Source organism: Tyto alba, unplaced genomic scaffold, assembly GCF_018691265.1.
Source record: "Tyto alba isolate M040663 unplaced genomic scaffold, T.alba_DEE_v4.0 Super-Scaffold_2, whole genome shotgun sequence".
In the NCBI taxonomy this organism is placed as follows: Eukaryota; Metazoa; Chordata; class Aves; order Strigiformes; family Tytonidae; genus Tyto; species Tyto alba.
In genome coordinates, this window is record NW_024881282.1 from 86,164,037 (window position 1) to 86,178,170 (window position 14,134).

The 14,134-nt window shown below is 45.7% G+C and overlaps 1 protein-coding gene across 1 annotated transcript in view; it reads left to right on the top strand.

Moving 5' to 3' along the window:
- The first annotated feature begins 1,201 nt into the window (after window positions 1-1,201).
- Window positions 1,202-14,134, top strand: part of SFMBT2 (Scm like with four mbt domains 2) — a 124,842-nt gene continuing 111,909 nt past the window's right edge. Inside the window, exon 1 of the mRNA XM_042793019.1 lies at window positions 1,202-1,324. The gene's annotated coding sequence lies outside the window, so the exon portion shown is untranslated. The remainder of the gene's footprint in view (window positions 1,325-14,134) is intronic.

The window sequence follows — 14,134 nt, forward strand, 5'->3', positions numbered from 1 at the left end:
AAATCCCTGCAAAATACACCCAGAGCCCCACTGCTGAGCAAACCGGGGAGGGGATCTCCGGAGCCGGCCGGGTACCAGCGCCTGGAGCATCCCGAAAAACCCCGGCTGCAGAGGGGACTTTTATCCCCATCCCGCCTCTGGGGAGCTTTCTGGCACCCCAGGGAGCAGGAACAGTCTGGGTGGGGTGCACGGGCAATGGTGTTTGGCCAGACTTTCCAGCCCTGCATCGGGACCGATTTTCTTGGGGAAAAAAAAAAAAAAAAAAAAAAAAAAAAAAAAAAGGACAATCGGAAAAAATCCCGCAGTGTGGCTGTATGTGCAAACACCCCCACACAAGCACAGCCGCACACACCGGCGTTCAGCGCAATTCTGCTGTGAATCCCCTGCAACCGCTAAATAAAGAAATAGGAAGAAAAAAAAAAAAAAAAAGAAGAAAATAAAAAAAAAAAAAACAAACGTGCAAACGACAGAAAGTTGTGCGTGTGCCTGCGCGCCGGGAGGGGCGGGGGGTGCGCACCAGTTGATTTTATATCTTGCCTTATGCCTTCTTCGCCTGCTTTTTTATTTATTTTCTGCAACAGGGGATAAACAGGTAATGCAGGAGCCTGGCGAGGCGGAGGGGCCGGGTGGGCTGGAGGGGGGGGCCGTGGTGGATTTTGGATTTTTGTTTTTCCTCCTTTCCCTCATCTCTCTCCCTGGAAGTTTCTTGGCGACACGAAATAGGGGGAAAAAACCGAAATAAAAGGTTGCGGAGAGCGGTGGGGAGGGGGAAGATCGGAGGCAGAGCTCCCACTTTCCTGGCGGTATAAACCGCTTTCTGCTGTTTTATCGCGTTTAACGCGCGGCCGGCGAGACCGCATTAGCGCTGCGCGCTGCCCCGCGGAGCGCGGCGGAGCCGCGGCATCGATCCCACGAGTGAATTTCAACCCTCCCCTCGTTTATTTAGTCCATTTCCCCGGCGGAGACACGGCTCGGGGCGCGGAGGCACCGCGGACGCGCAGCGCGACGGAGCCGGGGCGATGGTGGTTGGGATGTGTATGTGATTTTTCTTTTTTTTTTTTTTTTTTTTGAAACTGCTGAAAAAGGTCACTGAAGGAGTTGGCTGCTAAATAAAAAAAAAAAAAAAAAAAAAAAAAAAAAAGCCCTAAAAAGAGCGGCAGGCATGCGCACTGCGCGGATGCCATATTGGAATGAGTCTGCCGCGAGTGCGGGCGGAGGGACGGGTCGGCTCCGCGCCGCGCAGCGCCGCGCACCGCGGGGGTCTCGCCGCCGAGGCGCGGACAAAAAAAAATAAAAACAGTCCCCCAAAGCCAAACTTACCCAGGTAAGGTACCGCCCTCCTCCCAACCCCTCCCGGCTGGCATTAACCTGTATTTTATTTATTAGGTTTTGCACCGCTTGGGTGGAGAAGAGTCGCTTCTCCCCTTCCGAGATATATATATGTATATATATTTTTTTTTTTAAGCGGTGGGAGCTGGGTGTGGATTTTTTTTTTTTTTTAATTAATTTGTTTACCCCCCCTTCCAAAGGGGGATGGACCCGCGGTGGAGTTGTTGGGAAGTGTTGGCGAGCGGGTGGCGGGGCGGCTCGGGCAGGTCCCCCGGCGGGACCCACGCTCGGGTCCGTGGGTGCCGCTCCCCGACACGCTGCCCGCCGTGGGCAGGGCACGCCGGAGTTGTCACGGGCAGGGTTTGCAGTGCCCGTGCAATTAATCCCAGGCATGCAGGGGTTTTCTTTTTGCCTCAGCGTATCGCGTTTTAGATGCTCTCATTTCTCCCTCTCTCTTCTCCCGCCCCCCCCCCCCCCTTTTTTTTATTTTATCATTATTTTTTTTTTTTTTTAACTAATATCATTTTGGTGCTTTCCTGGGAAAGGCTTGTGCGACCTCTTTGCAAATTTACTAGGGTGATGCACGTCTCGGGAAGAGTTATTTTGGGTGTGCGGGTGGGTTTCTTCTGAATCTGCAGGGGAGAGGGGAGGAAAAAAAGCTGCTGCAAAAGGCGGAGGGGAAGAAAAGAAAAGAAAAGAAAGCAATCGGCTGTGCCAAAATGTGCAGCCCTGATCTATACATATTTTCCCGTAGCGCTCCCGAACTGCGGTAAATGAATATTTATAAAGCTTGTCAGTTCAACATGGCGGGTTAAGGTGTCTTTAAAAACTGAAAATAAACATTTTTGGGGGAGGAAAAGAGGACAAACCAGGTGCCACACGTTTGGTTCAACTCTCTTTTGTTGCTCGGAGAGGTGCGCTGGTGAATTAAATGCAGAGGGAAGGGGATGGGATCCGTCCTCGGGGTTCCCCCCCCCCCCAGCACCCCCCAGCAGGACTTACTGGTGGGAAAAGTATCGGGTGTTTGTGTGTGCTGGGGGGAGACCATGAGAAAGGGGCATGCGGACTTCGGAGCCCGGCCGATTTCCCTTTGAATGCCAAAATTGCAGACATGCCGTGAGAAGAAGAAAAAAAAAAAAAAAAAAAAAAGGAAAGAAAAGAAAAAAAAATGCCGAGAGACACAGCGATGATTTATTTTTCATTAACAGTAGACATGTCGTGGGATGAGATGTCCTGTTGGAGCTGTCAAGCTTTCCCTCCTCGCCTCGGCACAGTCAACTGGGGATGTGCGATGGGTTTTTTTTTTTTTCTTTTTTTTTTTTTTTTCTTCTGTTGTTTAGCAAAAACGCTCTGAAATTGCTACGCACGGAAATTTGGGCTGCCAAACAAGTGACTTTACCAGTGCGTGCCGCAACGAGCGTCTCTTTTGCAGAGAGACCCTAAAAAAGCCCACGACGACGGAGGCGAATTGCAGCTTTTGCAAAGCAAGCAGAGTTTGCGAGGAGTTTTCAGGGAGTTGTTTGTGCCCTTCCCAGCTGCCTTTTTGCAAATGTATTTTCCAGGGGAGTGGAGGAGGAAGAGGTTGCCTCGGAGGCAGGAGAAACTTCCTTCTTCCCGTGCAGGGAATGCTTCGTTGCTGCTGCTCTGGGATTGTTTCCCTGTGGTTGCAGGATGTTAACTGGGGAGCATCTGTGTTTTGTAGCCGTGGGAGGTGATGGGATGCTCCAGCATTGCGGGGTGGGGATGGAGGGGCCAGGGAGGATCCTGGAGAGGGGGAGAGCTGATCTGCCTGCCCGTTTCCCTGCGCCTTAGAGATGCTCTCCAGAAACCCATGTTATTTTACAGGAGTGGGTGGAGATGCTGTTTGCACACCTTGTCACTCAGGTTGAGGTTTCCCCTCCCAAAAGGGCTCTGCTCCAGCTTCCCACCCCCTTTCCCCCTGCCCTTTTTTCCAGCCCCTACCAGGACCAAGCTGTGCCGCTCAGGGAGCCAGCAAATGCAGGATGTGGTGGTGGGGAGGGGGGCAGAGGAGAAAACTTGGGCGGGGGGAAGGGGGAAAGATTGTGATCTCTTATCAAAATAGCAGAAAACAGCATTTTAACTCTCAGCAGAGCAGTTTGCAAGGCAGCTGTCAAACAGTGGTGGACCTGGCTGGCAAAATCCAAGAGCTGCAGTGGAGTAGTGTCAGCCTGTGGGTGTTTCTGTGGGGTGGGAAGGGAGGAACAATTGCAGAATGGATGCTATCCCTCCCCCCCCGCCCCCCGCAGTGTATTTCTCTGTCCCCAAGTTTGCCACCCCTTGGACAGGACTGCTTTTAAACTCAGTTTGTGCCCCTGGTGCTCTTGGGGAGGAAAATGTTGTAGCAGAGAGATCTGGTGCATGAGCAGAGAAGCAATTTGCTGTGGATGTGGGGATGGAGGGGCTACAGGGGATCCCTCTGTACACGGGGTTTCGCCCTTCTTCCCTCACTTCACTTTTTTTTAATTTTTTTTTTTAATTTTTTTTATCCTTTGCCTTGGAGGGATCTGCTTAAAAGTGAAAAAAGCAGCCTAAAATGGCTCTTCCCTTGCAAGTCGCACTTTCTGATGGGGACACCTTGCTTTGCACCAGCGTTGCCCGTTTCAGGCTGGGCAGCAGACACCCCACCCAAGATGGGGTCACTGCCCCCCTCCCTCCCCACCCTGTTCACCCTTGGCTCTTTGCTGCTCCAGGGACACCCCCATCATCCAACGGGGCTGTATTTATGGGACCGTTTCCCTCAAAGACAAGGGGTCCCGTTGCTGCATGAAGCCCACGCACGCCCCTCCTGCAGTGCAAGTGAGGTTGCACTAGGGTTAGCTCTGGTCACACCAGGCAAACCTCCTCTGAGGACGTTCTTCCTGCAGTGGCAGAGATTTAGTGCAATTTGCTTTTCCTCCTAAGAAGCCTTTAGGTACAAACGAATTTGATTTCCTTTGCTGGGAGCAAAGGCGGAGCAGATGAGGAAGGTTTTCTCTTTGGGGTTGGGACTGTTGCCTGGGTGAGCAGGGATGCAAGTGGCTTTTTTCTCCTCCCTTTTTTTTTTTTTTCCTCTCCAACAGGTTATTTATGGAAGGGAAGAAAATATTCTCACAAGTCTAATAACTTTAGTGCTTATAAAGGATTAGGTCCTAATAACTCCTGTGATAAGATGGAGGCTTGGTGTAATCTGCTACTAAGTGAAAATCTAAAAGCCATTTAAATAGATGCAGCAAAGAGCTGTCAAGAGACTAGTACATTGTAAACAACAAGGAAATACCTTTTTAATGATTTAAGGGGGTGCACAGGGTAGTGGGACAGTAGGTGCATTATAAACAAGTCAGTATAATTTCATTTATGTATTGAGAAAACATTTACAAATATTCAACAGATGTTAAAAGGATGTTGCAGAGGTGGAGTGTTTCGCACAGATGTAAGAACATCTGTAGAAGACAGTATATAGATATGTAGCTGTGATTATGAGTGATAAATGACTGGCTGGACAGACAGTTGATGTTTTAATGAAGCATTTATTAAAACTTTGTGGTAGTGTTACTAGAAATAGAATAAACACCACAACCATCAAATCTTTAGGCTGGGGATGCTTCTCCCTCACCCTTGGCTTATGCAGTGCTGAGCGTGCTGCTGGCCCATGAAATATATATATATATATATATATGTTTTTTGGGTCCCTGTTCTTGGCCTTTCACAGCTTGGGGGATGCTGGCCTGGTACAAGAACATCAGCGAGGGGGTGCAACATGACCGTGCTGAAGGACAGGACATGGGAGAGAAGGTGCCATCTGGTTTCTTCAAGGGCTTTTTGCTGGCTAAACTCATGTTAGTGTGGGGTAAGGGGGTGTATGGAAAGCAGCTGAGGGGATTTTCAAGGGGGGGTCGTGGTGGCTGGAAGTGGCTGGTCCCTGACTGTGTCCAAGTGACAAAGTAAAGGAGTTGTGGAAAGCTCCAAAACTTGGGACAAGTAGCCAAAACTTGAAGCAGAGAAGCCAGAGGTGTGTTTCTGAACAGAGAAAATGAATGTGGTGACCATAGGGCCCATTTTTTAGATGACCTGAAGGTGATGGAGGTGTCGGAGGTATTTTATTACTGTGAATATTGACACATAAAGAATATATCAGCTGGTGCAGCAGGGTCCTCAGTGCTGAAAACAAAATGCTGTCACTGTTGTTAATAGTGATGCTATTTGCAAATACTGAATTTGTTCTATCATTGTAATGTGCTGATCCCCAGGAGCAGTTTTTTTAAGAATTAGAATAGCCAGTGGTACCTTGTAAGTGTTTAAAACTCGTCATTTGAAACTGTTGATCTTTGAATGACAGTTATCTCTGATGAAACCAGTGAAATCCATTCTATGGGTCTTTTGCAAGAAGATTTCTCTTTATTTTCTGTGTCTTGGGTATGACTCCTGCAGTGATTAAAAATGTTTGGGTTGCAGAACAGGGGAGTACAGAAATATGAGCAAAGACTCACTGACATTTAAAAAAAACTCCTGAAAAAGTTTATTTTGAGATTGGCCTTTTGCAAGACCTAAACAAAGCATTCTTGAGAGGGCTGGTTTGGAAAATATGTTCACAGTTACTCCATTTTTATGAATCAGAAGCGTTTGCTCTAAAATTAAATAGTAATAAAAAGAAAGAAAAAAACCCCACCCGATCAGTTCTTGACAGCTGACCGAGAGATATTTCTGAGTAGGTGTGAGGCTTAAAAAAAGGTTTGTGCAGAATCCTTGCTATTTTTAATCTCACTCATGGTTCTTGCTTTCATGATTAATACTCTTCACATCACTGGGTGGCTTGTGCAAGGGAGTCCTGTTTTCCTGGGTAAAGTCCTGAGACCCAGTCTGAATATAAATCATTGGAAATTTTTGTGTTTATTTGCTTGGTAAGGAAGATGAATTCCCTCCACTAAAATCCAGGAGGTGATGTTATCCTTGTCCCTGCAATGTAGGAAGTCAGGCAAGATGACTATGGGCTGAGGATCCTTAAAGTTTAAGGACCTGTAAATTCCTTGCAGAGACTTTTGGGTGGAAAGCAGTAGCTTTCTGGATGCATTAAAAATATCCCTCTAAAGAAAGGACAAGAGAAAAATAATATATAACTGTTCCTTGGAAGGTGTTTTGAGCAAGGTGCGGGTGTAAGACCAGACTCCATGATGCACCATCGTATGGGGGGTGGTGGGACATTAAACCTGGATGTTCTGGAGCAGCTCACATGTTCACCATGGCATCTCGTAGAGGCCACTTGTGGAATGAAATGGAATCCAATTTGTCTTTTCTTAGAGAAACTGGGTGGAATGAGCACCATAAATGTGACTTGCAGGACTCTGATGTAAAATGTCTCGTGGAGTGTGGTTCTGGATAGGCCTTGGCAAGGGTCTACTGGCTGCCCTCACATTCCCTTGGTGAAGGGAAGGGTCCTCCTCTTCCCGCTGTTGTACCAAAGAGTGTCAGGAGATGGCTGCAAGGGATGGAACTTTTTTTTTTTTTTTTGTCAGATCCTGCCAGTCAGTGAAGCTGCTTCTGAATGTAGAGCGCTGAGAGGGATGTAAGGCGCGTGTAGGACTAAGCCCAAATGCTGATCAGCTGTGCTGTTTAAACGAACCAAACACTGCCAAGACCTAAAATGTCATTTTTCCTAAAAAGTGTTGGAATCAGATGGCAGATGTTTCCTGGATTCTGGTTTGCATCTCGTATTTTTTTTGGAAGACAGCTCTGACTGCTGCAAAGCACTGCAACGTAGAACGCAGAACTGATTGCCCCAGGCGATGGGAGTTTTGGCTGATGAGGGACTTCTGAATTGGGCCTTAAATTAAGTCCATGAAAACAGTGTTTTATGTTTCCTGCTGGGTGACTTCTGTTGCTTGACTGATCAGTCCCATTCAGGGGATCTGACTGATTATTTTTTTTTCATCCACGTGGCTGATGTTTTGAGATGATAAACATCAGATGAGATGTTTCAGGATGATAAGCAGCTGTATGTGTTCAAGTTACCCATCTAAAAGGCTTCCTCATTTTAGCTCCGTTTTAAACACAGAGGCAGGAGAAGACAGGGCATTGCAGATGGTTAATGGTGCCTCTGTGCTTCTCCCTTGAAGTTATTTTGTCTGTTGTAAAGGGCATTGGGGGGGATACTAATTTAGTTTTCTTCATGGCCCTGATTCAGCTGAGAGCTTTAGAAGATGCCTAATTTTAAATATGCTATACTGCTAAAGTAGTTGGTGTATGCTGGCTCCTTAGTATGAGTAGAAATGCTTTACCAAAGAGGGGCTGTATCATGGAAGTTGCCTGTTGAATCATGGGGAAGGTGACAGCCACCTAGTAGATGACAAAACAGCTGGAAATGAGAAAGATTAGTACATGGTGACCTTCCTCTCACTAGCCTGGCACCTTACGCTGACATTTATATCTGTGGAAAGAGGATGTAAGATATCAGTGTTGTGACAGGAGGGGATTTTACATCTGAATGGAATGAGCATCAGTAATGCAAACACAGGGCAGGGAAGAGGTACTGGCTCTCCTTGCCTGGCTCTTTGTGGCAGCACTGGGGGGTGGTTTGGGGCCAGATCCTGCTGTTGGCTTCCAAATTGGGGAGGCCCCCCAGCCAGCTGATATGGGTGCTGAGGACGGTATTGTGCCATCCATGTGTGCTTTGTGGGATGCTGAAGGTTCGGGAAGTCCAGGGCCGATGGCAGGGGTACAGGTATAGCAGTGATGCCTTATAGCCCTTGGTTATAAAACATCCTGCTCACTCGGAAGAAGGGAAATAAAATGAAAAAGTGCTTTTAATTTTACAGGTTTGACCTAGTCCTCAGTGAAGTTTGTGACGTGTTTCTGCTTTAAGTCCAGGTCTAGGTCCTACGGTTGTATTTACACATAGGGCAGCTAAGTGGGATGCGTACCTAAGTCTATGTGCCTGCCTGTTATCTGTTTCTCTTCTTTGTTGTTTTGCCTAATACTGCAGGGCTTTTTGCTGTAAACAAGTTAGTTCCTCTAATTAGGTTTATTTTACTTCCTGTTATCTTATCTTACTGCTATTTATCTCTGCATGTATCCTGGACTCCAGGGTATGCCAGGTAGGGAGGATGAGAAAATTGCTTTCTGAAACAGGTTTGTCTCTGTTGGCATAAAATGTATGAGGCATTCAGCACAAGTTCAAGAACAGAGGAGGGCGAGGACCTGCTGAATTACGGAGGGTTGTCACCACCTCACATGATCCTTTTCCTACCATGTGTCTTCAGAGAAGTTTGGTTCCTGTCCTTCTTCCCTTTGGGATGAACAATCTACACTGTCCCTGCTCTGATGGTTCTTCTAGTTTCCCATTTTTGCATGTGTTCCCTCCAGGCTTAGTAATTTATTTTCTGTGCTGCTGCACAAATGATACTGATACTTGACTTCGAGAGCAGAAAGATAACCCTTATTGAGTGGCTGGAGTAGGAGGGCTGGAAGGAACCTCCACGGCTTGTACAGACCATCTCTTACCCCAGGACAGGATTAACTTTACCAAGATCTGTTTCTGGACAGATCAGCATCCTAACCCCTCCAAAAAGCAAGACTCTGTGTCCTTCCCACAGTCTATCCCACTTCTTCACCAGATTCATTATTAGCCATTTCTTCTCATGTCCAAATCAAATGTCCCCTCTGCAGTTTAAACCCAAGCCTTCCTTTTCAATCCACCAAGAACATGGAAAACAGATTACGCTCTTTCCACATTCAGCTATTTTTTATATCTTTGAATATTATGAACATTCATTGTTCTCCAGATTAGATGGGATTTGTTTCTTCCATCCCGGAGTACATCTGAACCAGCACAGCGCTGTTCAAAGCAGTAATGTGCCCCTAATAAAATCCTGTGGGGTGTTCAATATGAAAGAGAAATTGTCACTTGATATAAATGAAAACATTTGGCAAGGGAAGTTCTCAAATAAATAATTAAAAAAAAAAAAAAAAAAAGACAGGAATTTGGAAGAAGTGATCCTTAAAAGATTTCCAACTGGTACTTTGTCTGAGAAGGGAGACAGGCTCTTTCTCTAGGAGGTGAAAGCTGTTCCTTGATGTGTTCAATAGCCCTTCCAAATGAGCCTCCATTTGCATTGTGCAGATGCTCAGGGGGTGTAAATATTATGGCAGGCTGCCACTAGCAATCGTGCCTGAAGTATGGTTTTATTTAGGGACCTCTGCCTAGAGGAGCAGACTTTCTTCTCAGCGATAGTGTTAGTCTTGTGCATCCTCACGTTAAATGCAATGGGATGATTTGCAGCATTGCCCATGAGCTAGCTTTTTGGGGAGCTGGAGACTGCGTTTATTGGCTTACACTGTCTGCATGCTCTTTGAGATGGTCTCTGAGCACTGAAGGTCATCTTCATTGCTTAAAGCGGGGAATGGAGATCCAAACTTTTAGATTCAACTGTTGACTTGAGCTGTAAAAACCAGAGGGATCTGTAGGAATCGGAGGTTGTGTGTATTGTCTTTTGCAGTGTGGCTACTGGGAAGACTGATCTAGTGTTTACTGGGGCTGAGATCTGCTGGGACATGGGTGTCTCCAGGCTAGCAGGCCATGGAGGCAGCTGGAAGGGCTGCAAGAGCGCAGTGCTAGGTCAAAATCCCAAAGGGGAAAGGAGATGCCATGGAGAAGAGTGTTTGAGGGTGGGCAGGATATCAACTTGGTATGTTTTGCCGTGACTCTTGGGTGATGCCTGGTCTCGTATTGTGACCCGTAGGTGAGAAGATGCCTTGGTGGGTCAGGTGAGGAGGGAGAGCATGGTTCAGGACCAGTCTTGTGGCAGCCAACTCGCTTGCATCCTAGATCTAGTCCAACAGGGCTGAGTTGCCCTTCACTCTGCTCCACGTACAGGGCCAGAACTGTATGGCATCTGAGCATCTCAGTTCTTCAGTTTGCTGGCAAGTTTGGGCATCTAAAATCTTAGTAGGTGCTGTGCAAGCACAGGCAGCCCCAAAGGGTTGTTTATCTCATCTGAATTGTGGGTGTCTGACTTGGACCCCACAAACTGTCCTTTGGAGATGCTTTGTCTCAGCTGCAAATGGTTGACTAGGTGAGGCAAATCTCACCTGAGGTAGATGAGATTGGCAGGCATCATTTCTTGTAGTGCTGTTTTGTGGGGGTTTGCCGTGCTGGAAAACCCCAAGGTGAAGTCAGCAAAGGAGTCAGGACCTGCTCCAGTATCACCTGTGTCCTACCTAGGCTTTTGCTCCATCTACTCAGGCCTAGGCACCCCCATTTTACGTGATGGAAAGCCATTTGGCTGGGGTGGGGGGAACATTAGCAGGGATATAAAAAAAATGATGTGTTCTGGAAGTAGGACAGAAGAGGAGACAACTGGAGTGACCATCTGAGAGTGAGCTCTGAGATTGGGTTGAGGCAGGGCACAACTCAGCACAGTCCTGTCCTGTTTCCTGAGAGCCTCAGCACCAAATGCTACAGTTTCCTAATTGTTCACATAGGTAGATCTGGTCTCATCTTCTCAAAATGGTTTCCTTGATTGCTTTGCAGTGACTTTTTCACTCGTGGTCCTCCAAAAGGCTTGAAGATGGTAAAGGCTACGTGAATTTGCACAGGGTAGCACTTGGCTTTGAGCAGACTGGGTGAAATCAGCAGATGCATTCACCAGTAAAGTTTGCTGGGGCCACCCCATGTTGAGCTTCCCTCCAACTTGGCTGGAAAAAGAAATGTGGATTCCTTATACCCCAGCATACCTAGGGTCGAGCTCTGGAAATGCAGTGAGCCCTGGAGCTGCCCATGGGCCAACCCTCCTGCTGGCCACATCCCTGGTAGGGGCTCTTCACCAAGGACATGGGGTCATGCTGGTGGCCCTTACTGCAGCTTACTGTATTCATCCAGTGGCTCCTTACTGAGAGGTGGGACATCTCAAGTCAATGAATGTTCCTGAATTGTGGAGGCAGGGGCTGGATCATTGGGAGAGCAGTGGGATTTCTACTTTTCTACCATTCAGGACTCTGCGGTACGTTGACACAGCTGATGCACTATAAAGGCAGAAGGATTCAACGATGTACGATCGTTTTTGCATCCTCTGTTCCAGTGGCCTGCCTTTATGTCAGTCCCAAGTAACCAAGCATACATTGGAGGGAGAAAGTAAGTTTTTTAGGAAAAACTCTAAGGAAGAGCCCTAGGGTGCTAAATTTGTGTGTGTGGGTAGGGGAGCTCTCCTTACAGGGTCTTACTCCAAAGGAAGGAAAGCCAGGGTGGAGTCGATAGAAGATGAGAAATGTAAAATGGTGCGAGGATTCTAACTCCTGCACTTGTACGAAGAGCCAATATTGATATAGATGACAACGCAGCATGTTTGAGATAATGGTGTGGCTGAGACTGACAGGCGTGGGAAGTAGAAAATAAAATAGATTATTTTTTATATTGGCTGGCTTTTTCTAGCTGTGAATTAAGAGCCTGGATGTGAATTAAATAGCAGGGGAATGGGAGCTGTGTACGGGAAGAATTGGATCGGCTTGAACCACCACTGTGCAGGAACAATGAACAAGGGATCTGAAACCTGGGAATCTCACCCGTCCCTGCTCTTTCGAATGCATTTAATAATATTTTCCTTTGTGTTCCTGCCTAGCGTAGTGTCACCTTGAGCCTCTTTTGCTGTTGTTTCACATCCTCTGTTTTAGAGGCTGGCAGTGTGGCTTGTGGTCCTTAATTTGGTTTCCAGTAGACATACATTTTTTCAGAGAAATCGGAGTACAGCGGTGTGTGCTGCTTGTTTAATATTGATGATTGCAGGCCAGTCAGCGTGCTACTGTTAACAGTATGGCTGGGGACTGTGTTTGAAGTGTTAATTAGCAGCAATTAATAAGAAGTGAAAAATTAATACCCTATGTCAGCTTTCTTTGCTAGTTAGTTATATCAACACCAGGGCTCAGAGCTATCTTGAAGCTTATGTTTGCATAAAAGTTTGGTCTTGTTGTCACATATTACTGGGAAAATACTTAAATGCTCTCCTACAATAAAAAGTAAACTAGATATTCCCAAAATAAGAAGGTAAACTATAACCTCTGACAGATCCAGTTGTTTTGGGATGTATATATGCTCTTGACATGACATTTCAAAAACAGTAAGTTGTGGGTAGCTTAAGCAAAAAATACATTACAGTAGAGTTAAACAAACAAAAATGTTGATGACATTGCTGAATACGGCTGAGAGATTCTGCATTGGCCCCTTTTAATTAAAGTGGGCTCAAGCCCAGTCCCAGATGGGGCCACTGAGGATGGATCCTAGCTGTGTTGTAGACACCTTGGACAAGTTCCTGTAGGCTCCCATCCATTTTTAATTTCTGATGGGAAATTCCTTGACCCATAGGAATGGGTCTTTTTCATAAGTTTGGTGGCAGATTTGGAGCTTAACTGTGTAAGAAACAGCCAACATTGTTGTCGTCTGATTGGATACCTTCAGCTTTTTATCAGCTTATAACTTTGTCTTAGAAGCATCATAGGAACATCACAAGATTTAACTACACTACCAAGAGGCTTATCTTTCTTCTTGGTATTTATATTATTACCCTTGAGTTCTGTTTAAGATGATTGATTTGTTGTGTTTAAATTGATCTCTCTGTTTCTCTCTGTCCTTTGAAATTTTTTTTAATAGACCCAGATTACCTTCCATCATTGTCTGGTCCTAGACAAAAATGAGAATAGCTGAATCCACCCAGTCTTTACTTTCAGCTGACACCTCCCCTCCTCTCATGTTTAACAAACTTGATGTAAAATCCTGATACTTAACTGATTTATTATTAACGATATTTACGGAAGTATTCTCTACGAAAGGAGAAGTGTTTTTTGACTTTCAGTAGACTGATTGCTTCTAGTTTCGTAGTTAATTGAAACTTAATATACACTGGGGATGAGTGATACATATGTTCTGAGGTTAGCTGCACTCAAAATACTCATAGTATATAATACACTTTATTCATTAGCAAGTCTCATGTCAACAAAGAATAAAGATGAAGTGTTGTAGTGTCCATCACAGTGGGGAAGTGATCATTATTATTTATGGAGTGCTTGAAGTATACTAAGCACTTTTCAAATAGACCAATAAGCATATTGCTCTGAATTGGTTTACAGTCTCCCTTTTTAAAAATATTTTTTCCCTTTCATTAGAAGGGTCCTTTGGGGTGGGGAACACAAATAGCTGATGGGGATCTAACTTTGCCCAAACATCCTTCGGTTGGATGTTGTATCACCTGCCTTGGTAATTTGCTTTGTGAAACACCAGTGATTTTAGCATGGTTTAAATGCAGTCACCATGATGCTGTTGTGATTGCTTCAGCAGACAGTCCCGCCATGGTTTGGTTAATAGATATTCCACTTACACTTGACATACTCCTCATCTTTTTCAGTTCCTCCTATAACTGACCACACATGTCCGTTTCTTCCTCGGTTTTTATTCCAACATCTTTAAAAACAGGGTATGAAAAATCTATGACGGAACACTCTCCCTCTTTCTATTTTATAACCACCATATCTGGTCTTCCTGAATATGCCTCCTGAGTAGTAAAAGTTGAAAAAATCCCATAATATTTTTACAGTCTCATTACCTCCTACTTTGCCTGGCCTCTGGCAGTAAACTTTTTTCCTACTTTAAGTCACGATTCTTGCAGAGCATTTGGCATCGGTGCTGCCAGCATAGTCCTGTCTGTCATGCAGGTCTTGGAGGCATCCACTAATAAGCAGGACCAGTCATCCACATTGTATATTCTGGACACACACGTTCCCTACTATCTGTCTTTGCTTTAGCATATCTTGTGTGAATAGCTGGTTC